Consider the following 8,686-nt stretch of genomic DNA (forward strand, 5'->3'; position numbering starts at 1 on the left):
TCTCTCTCTCAAAAAAAAATAAAAAATAATTGGCTTCTTTCACTTAGTAATATGCATTGAAGTTTTCACCACGTCTTTTCATGGCTTGATAGCTCGTTTCTTTTTAGCACTGAATAATATTCCATCATCAGTATGGTCCATAGTGTATTTATCCATTCACCTATTGAAGGTTATCTTGGTCGCTTCCAAGGTTTGGCAGTTATGCATAGCACTGCTATAAACATCTGTGTATAGACTTGCGTGAACATGAGTTTTTAATTCGAGTAAATACCAAGGAGATCAGTTGTTGGATTGTACGGTAAGAGTGTGTGTACTTTTGTAAGAAACCACCACACTGTCTCCCACAGTGGCTGTACCATGTTGCCTTCCCACCAGCAAAGAGAGCTCCTGGTGCTCCACATCCTCATTAGCATTTGGTGTCGTCATTGTTCTGGATTTGGGCCATTTTCACAGGTGTATAGTGATATCTCATTGTTGCTTTAATGTGTGTTTCTCCGATGACATATGACATGGAGCATCTTCTCATATGCTTATTTGCCAGTTATATATCTTCCTTGATGAGGTATCCGTGAAGGCCTTTGAGCCATTTTTAAAATTTTTTAATTTTTTTTTTAAATTTATTTTTGAGAGATGGAGAAAGACAACGTGAGCAAGGGAGGGTCAAAGAGAGTGGGAGACACAGAATCTGAAGTAGGCTCCGGGCTCTCAGCTGTCAGCACAGAGCCCAAAGGAGGGCTCGAACCCACGAACCGTGAGATCATGACCTGAGCCCAAGCCGGATGCTTAAGCAACTAAGCCACTCAGGCGCCCCCATTTCTTATTTGTATTCTTACTGTTGCATTTTAAGAGTTCTCTGTGTCTTTTGCACACAGGGATAATAGTCCCTTCGCAGGTATGTCTTTTGCAAATATTGTCTCCCAGTGTATGCCTTACCTTATCATTCTATTGATAGTGTCTTTGCAGAGCAGAACGTTTAATTTTAATGAGCCCAGATCGTTGATCCTTTCTGTCACAAATTATGCCTTTGGTGTTGTATCTAAAAAGCCATCACCATACCCAAGATCGTGTAGATTTTCTCCTCTCCTCAGAGTTTTATAGTTCTGCATTTTACGTTTAGATCTGAGATCCACTTTACGTTAATTTTATGAAGAGTACGGTCTGTATCTATTCCTTTTTCCGCACGAGGATGTTGTAGTTCCAGCACCATTTGTTGAGACTATCTTTGCTCCACTGTATTGACTTTGCTGCTTTTTTCAAATATGAGTTAATTCCATATAGGTTTGTGGGTTTTTTTCTCGGCTATTCTGCACTATCGCTCTATTCTTTTGCTAGTACCACAGTCTTGATTACTGTAGCTTTATAAGAAGTCTTAAAGCTGATTAGCTTCAGTCCTCCAGCTTTGTTTCCCTCCTTCACTATTGAGTTGGCTGATCTGGGTCTTTCCATATAAACTCTGGAATCAGCTTGATCCCTTAGATATCAGTGGTATGGGATATCTAGAGTGGGTTGGAGTGAAGCACTTCCCTTCCCCCAGGTCAGTTAGGCTTGGATACAACCTCAACAGACGAGGCTCTGGTTCAGTGGTTTCCTAATGAGGACAGACCTTATTCTTATGAAGAATAGAATGCTCTGGTGTATGTCAAAATTGGTCCTTTTCCTTTCCCCCTGACAAAAGCACCAAGGGATTTTTCTCTCATATTCATAGTAGAGCTCCAGGAGGTAAAACTAACAAACACTAACAAGACTGGTCCTTCTGGAGTTTTTAACTCTTAGACTTGGTCCGCACTGAGCCTCCAGCTTTTTATCAAGCACAGTTCAGGTTTCCCTGTCTCTATGCTGGTTCCCATCAAAGCTTCTGCTCTGGTAAGTTGTGATTCTCTGTGTCCACCTGTCTGTCTATCTCTCAACTTGGGGAGCAGCAGTTTGCCCTGTGACCTCACTTCTCTGATGAATCTAAAAAGAGTTGTTGATTTTTCAGTTTTTTCAGCTTTTAACTTGTCAGGACAGAATGGCTACATCCAAGTTGCTTTCATGCCAGACTAGAAACCAGACTCCGGGGACACTTCCATCACCTGAAAAAGTGCGCTGTTCCCTGGTGTCCCTTCCCTGTTCAGCTGCCCTTCCGCGGCCCCCCAGCAACCACTGATCTAACTTGCTGTCAGTATAGATGGCTCTTGTCTGTTCTAGAATTTCATACATTCAGATTACTTCGTATGTCGTAACTTGTACCTCACTTCTTCCACTCAGCATAACTTAGTTTGAGCTTCACCCATGTTGCTAAGTTTATCAATACTTTACTCCTTTTAACTGCCAGGCCCTTTGGTTTTGATAGACCACCGTTTGTATATTCATTCACCTGTTAACTTGTGCATTTCCGGCTTTAGGGTATTATGGATAATGCTGCTGTGATTATTTGTGTGTAAGTCTCTGTGTAGGCGTGTATTTTTGTTTGTCCTAGGCAAACACCTAGGAACGGGATGGATAGATTATACAGTAGCTGTTTATTTACCTCTATAAGAAGGAACCAGAGTTACCCCAAATGGCTATACCATCTGTGTTCCCAACATCAGTGCTGAGAGTTCCAATTAATCCACCTAATTGTCAACTTTGGCATCATCAGTTATTTTAAATGTAGTCTTTGTAATGGCTGTGAGGTGGGTATCTGCTTTTGGTTTTTATTTTCATTTCCTTTTGCATGTTGTTGTTTTTATGATTATTGAGTTATAGAAATTCTCTCTATATTTTGGATACAAGGATATAAGTCCTTTACCAGATACAGGGAGTGTGAGTATTTCAGTCCTGGCTTCCCTTTTCATTTTTTTGATGGTGTCCTTCAAGGAGCAGAAGCTTTGGATTTTGAGGAAATCCAATTTATCAATTTTTCCTTTTAAGAGGAAAACTATTAGCACAGTGCATCTACTTAAAGGGGGAAACCCTGAAGCATTCCTCTAAAAGTTAGGAACAACAAGGAAGGCCACATCACCATTATTTTTTTAAACATTGCTTTGGATGTATTACTCAACACAATTGGATAAGAGAAAAGAGAGATAATAGTATTATATACCTGGGAACCCCTAAAGAATCGCCGGGATGACCTATTCTAAGAAAAAGAATGAGAGAAGAGGGAAAGCTAGAGGGGATAGGGGAAGGGAGAGGGAGGAGAAGATGATAAAGTAAGTAAGGTGGCGATGTGTTAAACAAACATGCGGAAACCAACTAGAAGACAAAGGCCCTCTGCCTTGGACTGGGAACTCCACCATTGGCTTCAGTTCCCAAGCCTTTGGCCTTGGACTGAATTATACCACTAGCCTTCCTGGTTCCTCACCTTGCAGATGGCATATCATAACATATCTCAGCCTCTGTAATTGTGGGAGCCAATTCCCCAAATAAATCTCCTGTTATATATGCCTGTCCCGATCTCCATCTCGATCTCTATGCTATTGGTTCTTTTCCTCTGCAGAACCATAACCGATGCGTTATGTGTAGACTTTACACAGAACCCAGTTGGGAGAGGTAATGGAAGAAAAGAGTGTATTTACAATAGCAACAAAAGATAAAAATACCAAATGTATAAACTTAAAATATTAGTGAAAGATACAAAGGAAACTGAGCAGAAAGACATAACATTTCTTAAATAGCAAAAAGACTAAACATCGTAAAAATGTTGATTCTCAGCAAAACACACCAACACAGCTTTTGGTTGTTCTTTTTTTTTGTCCTGCCAAGAAGCTGATGATAATGTTTAAATGGAAAAATAGACAACAAAGAATATGAAGATCCGCCCCGAACAGATATCAAACCACATTCTAAAGTATCGGCAATTCAAATAGTGGGCACTTAGCACACAAATAGTCAAATAAAACCAATAGAACAAAATAAAAAGTCCAGGAATAGACTAAAATCACATATAAAAATCTAGCATATGCTAAAAGAGTAAGAGAAAAGGTAAATTTTATAATTAGTGGTTTGGGGATAATTGGGTACTCATTTGAAAAAGATGTTTTATCTATATCTCACATCTTGTACTAGGGTAACTAAAAATAGATCAAAGATTTGAAGCTAAAAAATTGTACACATTGAAGTACTAGGAAAAAGTGGGAAAATTTCTTTAAAACTTTGAGGTGGTAAAAGTCTTTCTAATTGACTCAAAAATCCAAAAACCAAATAAGAGAAGACTGATCAACTTAACCAAATTTTTAAAAAAATCACAAAGTCTATAAATGATATCTTGGCAGAGCCACCTGGGTGGCTCATTGGTTAAGTGTCTGACTTTGACTCAGGTCATGATCTCATGGTTTGTAAGTTAAAGCCCCACGTTGGGCATACTGCTGTCAGCATGGAGCTTACTTCAGATCCTCTCTGCCTCTCGCTTGCTCACGTTCTCCACCCCCCTTCTTTCAAAATAAATAAATAAACTTAAAAAAAATGACATCCTGAGAAAATATATCTGCAACTCATATTACAAAGGATTAATTTTCCTAATACATGAAGAGCTTCTAAAATTCATAAGAACAAGAACAAAATTCTCCCACAATCTTAGAAAAATGGGCACAGACATAAAAAAGACGTATCTCACACACACACACACACACACACACACACACACACACACACACACACAGGAAGATATGAAGATAGCTCATCAATGCACAAAAAGATGCTCAACCCATTTATAATGTGAGCTGCACAGATTAAAACTACCTTGAAGGGGGAGGGGAAGAGGGAAAGAGAGTTGGGGAGAGAGAGGGACGCAAAACTTGAGAGACTATTGAATACTGAAAACGAACAGAGGGTTGAAGGGGGAGGGGGAGGGGAGAAAAGAGGTGGTGGTGAGGGAGGAGGGCACTTGTGGGGAAGAGCACTGGGTGTTGTATGGAAACCAATTTGACAATAAACTATTTAAAAAAAATAAATAAAACTACCTTGAAATATCTTTTTTTAACACATAAAATTGGGGAAAATTCTGGAAATGTGACTGTGATGTAGAGACTGTCTCATACACTGCGGGTTGGAATGTAAATTAGTACAGTTCCTATGAAGATTAACAATATTTATCACAATTTTAAAATGCATTTTCTGGGACGTCCGGGTGGCTCTGTCAGTTAAGCGACTGCCTTCAGCTCAGGTCATGATCTCTCGGTTCGTGGGTTCGAGCCCCGCGTCGGGCTCTGTGCTGACAGCTCAGAGCCTGGAGCCTGCTTCTGATCCTGTGTCTCCCTCTCTCTCTGACCCTCCCCTGCTCACTCTCTGTGTTTGTCTCTCTCTCAAAAATAAATAAACATTAAAAAATTAAAATAAAATTCATTTTCCCTTTGACACAATAATTTCACTTTTGGGTATTCATTTTTTATATGTACCTGCATGTGTATGAAATGACATACATACAAGGTTACTTATTGAAATAGTTCATGAAATAGGAAGAAAATAGAATTTAAACAAAAAAAAAACCTGCTGAAGTATATTGTGATGCATTTATTCAATGGAATACTGTGCAGTTTTAAAAAAAAAGTAAAGAAGCTCTAGAATTCTTATAGAGACAGAACTCCAGATATATTGCTACAATGGAAAAGCAAGATACAGAACAGGGATCAACAAGCCTTTTTTTGTAAAGGGCCAGACACTAAGTATTTGCAGCCTTTCGAGCCACGCATTCTCTGTTGCATCTGCTCAACTTGCTGACTGTCATTGTAGCCGGAAAGCATTCAGACAATAAATAACCAAACCAGTGCGGCCAGATTTGGCTGGGTTTGGCCTGTGGCAGTAGTTTGTCAGACCTCTGCACTGCACGTATGGTTTGAGTGTGTGTGTGTGTGTGTGTGTGTGTGTGTGTGTACGTAAGAATATATATTTGGGGCGCCTGGGTGGCTCAGTCCGTTAAGTGTCTACCTTTGGTTCAGGTCATGACCTCATGGTTTGTGGGTTCGAGCCCCGTGTCAGGCTCTGTGCTGACAGCTCAGAGCCTGGAGCCTGCTTTGGATTCTGTGTCTCCCTCTCTCTCTGCCCCTCCTCTCTCACGTGTCCTTTCCTCCTCATGCTCTGTCTCTCTCTCTCTCAAAATAAATAAATAAATAAATAAATAAAATAAGCATTAACAAAATTTTTTAAAGAATACATATTTGTATTTGTTTATATTTGCATAAAAACATTGAAAAGATACATATGAAAAATGGAGTATGTGTCAGGGGCCAATGGAGGGACAGAAACCAGGGAAATCTGAACAGAGAAACTTTAATATAAAGAATTATTAGCTAGTAATATAACTCATATAATATTAACTGGTATGATGTAAAGAAGTATTAACTGATAAAGGAGATTAAGTCCTAAATGGAACAGAGAGACCTCTGAAGCAGTGAGTCCAACAGAATGTTCTGTCCTACTGGGCGTGTTCTGTCAGCACTGCCCACTGTAGTACTCATTATAGCCACATGTGGCTATCAAACACCTGAAATGTAGCTACTGTGACTGAGGAATGGGAGTTTTAATTTGATTTTATTTTAATTAATGTTTAAAAATTTTTAATGCTTATTTGTTTTTGAGAGAGAGAGAGAGAGCATGAGCTGGGGAGGGGCAGAGAGAGAGGGAGACACAGATATGAAAGCAGGCTCCAGGCTCTGAGCTGCCAGCACAGAGCCAGACACGGGCCTCGAACACACGAACTGTGAGATCATGACCCGAGCCAAAGTTAGACGCTTAACCAACTGAGCCACCCAGGCGACCCTCATCAATATATGCTGAAGTCTAAGTAGCCACACTGGACTAGTGGCCACCGCTTGAACAGAGGTGGGGAGAAGCTGCCAGTTCTGAGGCTAAGGCATGTGCTCGGGAGGAACAAACTCGGAAGAGCCCCTCACCCCCCAAAACTGAGATTTGCACCTCATTGGAGAGGGTGTGGCTGTAGCCCATGCGATGCTGGCCTGTGCTTGCCATTGGGTTTCCTGCATACCTTTGACAGAGAAGTGCCTGCCCATAAGGAAGCCGCCACGTGACAGAAGCCAGAAAGGAAAGCACCAGAAGTAGAAGACAAGCCTCTTCCTCTCGTAGTTTCCCTCTGCACCCTCTGCTCATAAGGCCTAGCATTCTGCCATCTGCCAAAGGTGAAATGTTTACGGGGTCTAGTTTCAGTGTCACAAAGCAACATCAAGTAGAGGGAGTCTAGTGCGTAGAGGCCAATGCATGAAAGCTGGCACAGGGTGAGTGGGAACTGGGTGGGAGCAGAGCTTTTCACCTTTAAATACTGTTCTGAGTTTGGATCATGTAAACATATTATTTACTCAACAAATTCAAGACTAGAAGATGAAAAATACAGATCAACTATAAGCAGGGAAATTCAAAGTAGAAGAAATAGGACTCTAAAGCATCCATACCAAAAAACAACTACATATATCAGTAAAAAGAACTTTATTCTGAGAAGATGTAACAATTACAAACATATAAGCAACTAATAATACAACTTACAAATACATTAAACTACTGCTAGACTTACAAGGTCAAGTAGCTGAATTTATAGTGGTTGTTGGAGATATTAGCACACCCTTCCCAGAAATTGATAAAGCAGAAAAAAAGCAAGGATATAGACTATTTGAACAATATGAATGAGCATAAAGCTAATATTACATGAATTCATCCTCAACCCCAGAATACCAATTATTCTCAAAATCACATGAAACGTGTGAACATGGATCACATACTAAGATACAAAGGAATTGTTAATGACTTCCTAAAGGTCAAAAACATCCTGGTCAGTTGTCTAAATCAAATCCAATAGAAGCAGAAATCAGTAACAAACAAGAGAGCTGAAAAAATTCTGTATATCTGAAAATTTCAAATCATACCTTTAGATAATGCATGGAGGTAAAGATAATATAAGAGAGATTAAGAAATACCTAATGTTAAGACAAAACAATATATAAAAGTCACTGAGATGTTGCTAAAGCATTTCCTATGGGGAAAATTATAGCTTTGAATGCATTTCTTAGAAAAAAAGAAGCGCGAATAAAATCATGTAAATCTTAAAGAAGCAAGACAAAACAGCGTAAATCTCCCCCAAAGCCGAAAGGGAATTGTATAAGGGCAAATAGCAATGAAATTGCCGGGGGTGGGGGGGGCGGGAGAGCGGGAGGAGTGGGGGAGGGGACAATGAACAGAACCCAAAGTTGTTTTTTGAAGAAAAAAACCCCAAAACTAAGATAGACAAACTCTTGGCAAAGACAGAACAAATAAACAAAATGCATAATAAAAGTGAATACATAAGTGTAGCTATAGCAGAAATAGAAATTTCATTTATTTTTAATGCTATTAAAATAAAACAAAAAAAAACACATAAAAACTATTAAAGAATTTTGCTGTATCAGGATGCTTTGGGCTGCAAATAGTAAAAAAGAAACTAATCTAACCTGATTTTCAGAATAAGAAATTCATTATCTTATAGAACAAAAAGTGCACAGGCAAGATATTCAGGGACTGGTGAACGGTACCTTCATCAAGACATCAAAGTCAAGTTTCTTTTCATCTTCTACTTTTCCAACCTCAGGGCAGCAGACTCATCCGCAGACCAGCTCTCTCCTGGATGCAAGACAGCTCATCAAATCCAGGCTTCCCATTTCTCAGAGAAAAAAAGTCTCAAAGTCCCCTCATCCTCCACCATATCCGGTTGACCCTTGAACAAGGTGGATGTTGGATGCCAGGC

This window comes from Suricata suricatta, chromosome 8, assembly GCF_006229205.1.
Source record: "Suricata suricatta isolate VVHF042 chromosome 8, meerkat_22Aug2017_6uvM2_HiC, whole genome shotgun sequence".
Taxonomy (NCBI): Eukaryota; Metazoa; Chordata; class Mammalia; order Carnivora; family Herpestidae; genus Suricata; species Suricata suricatta.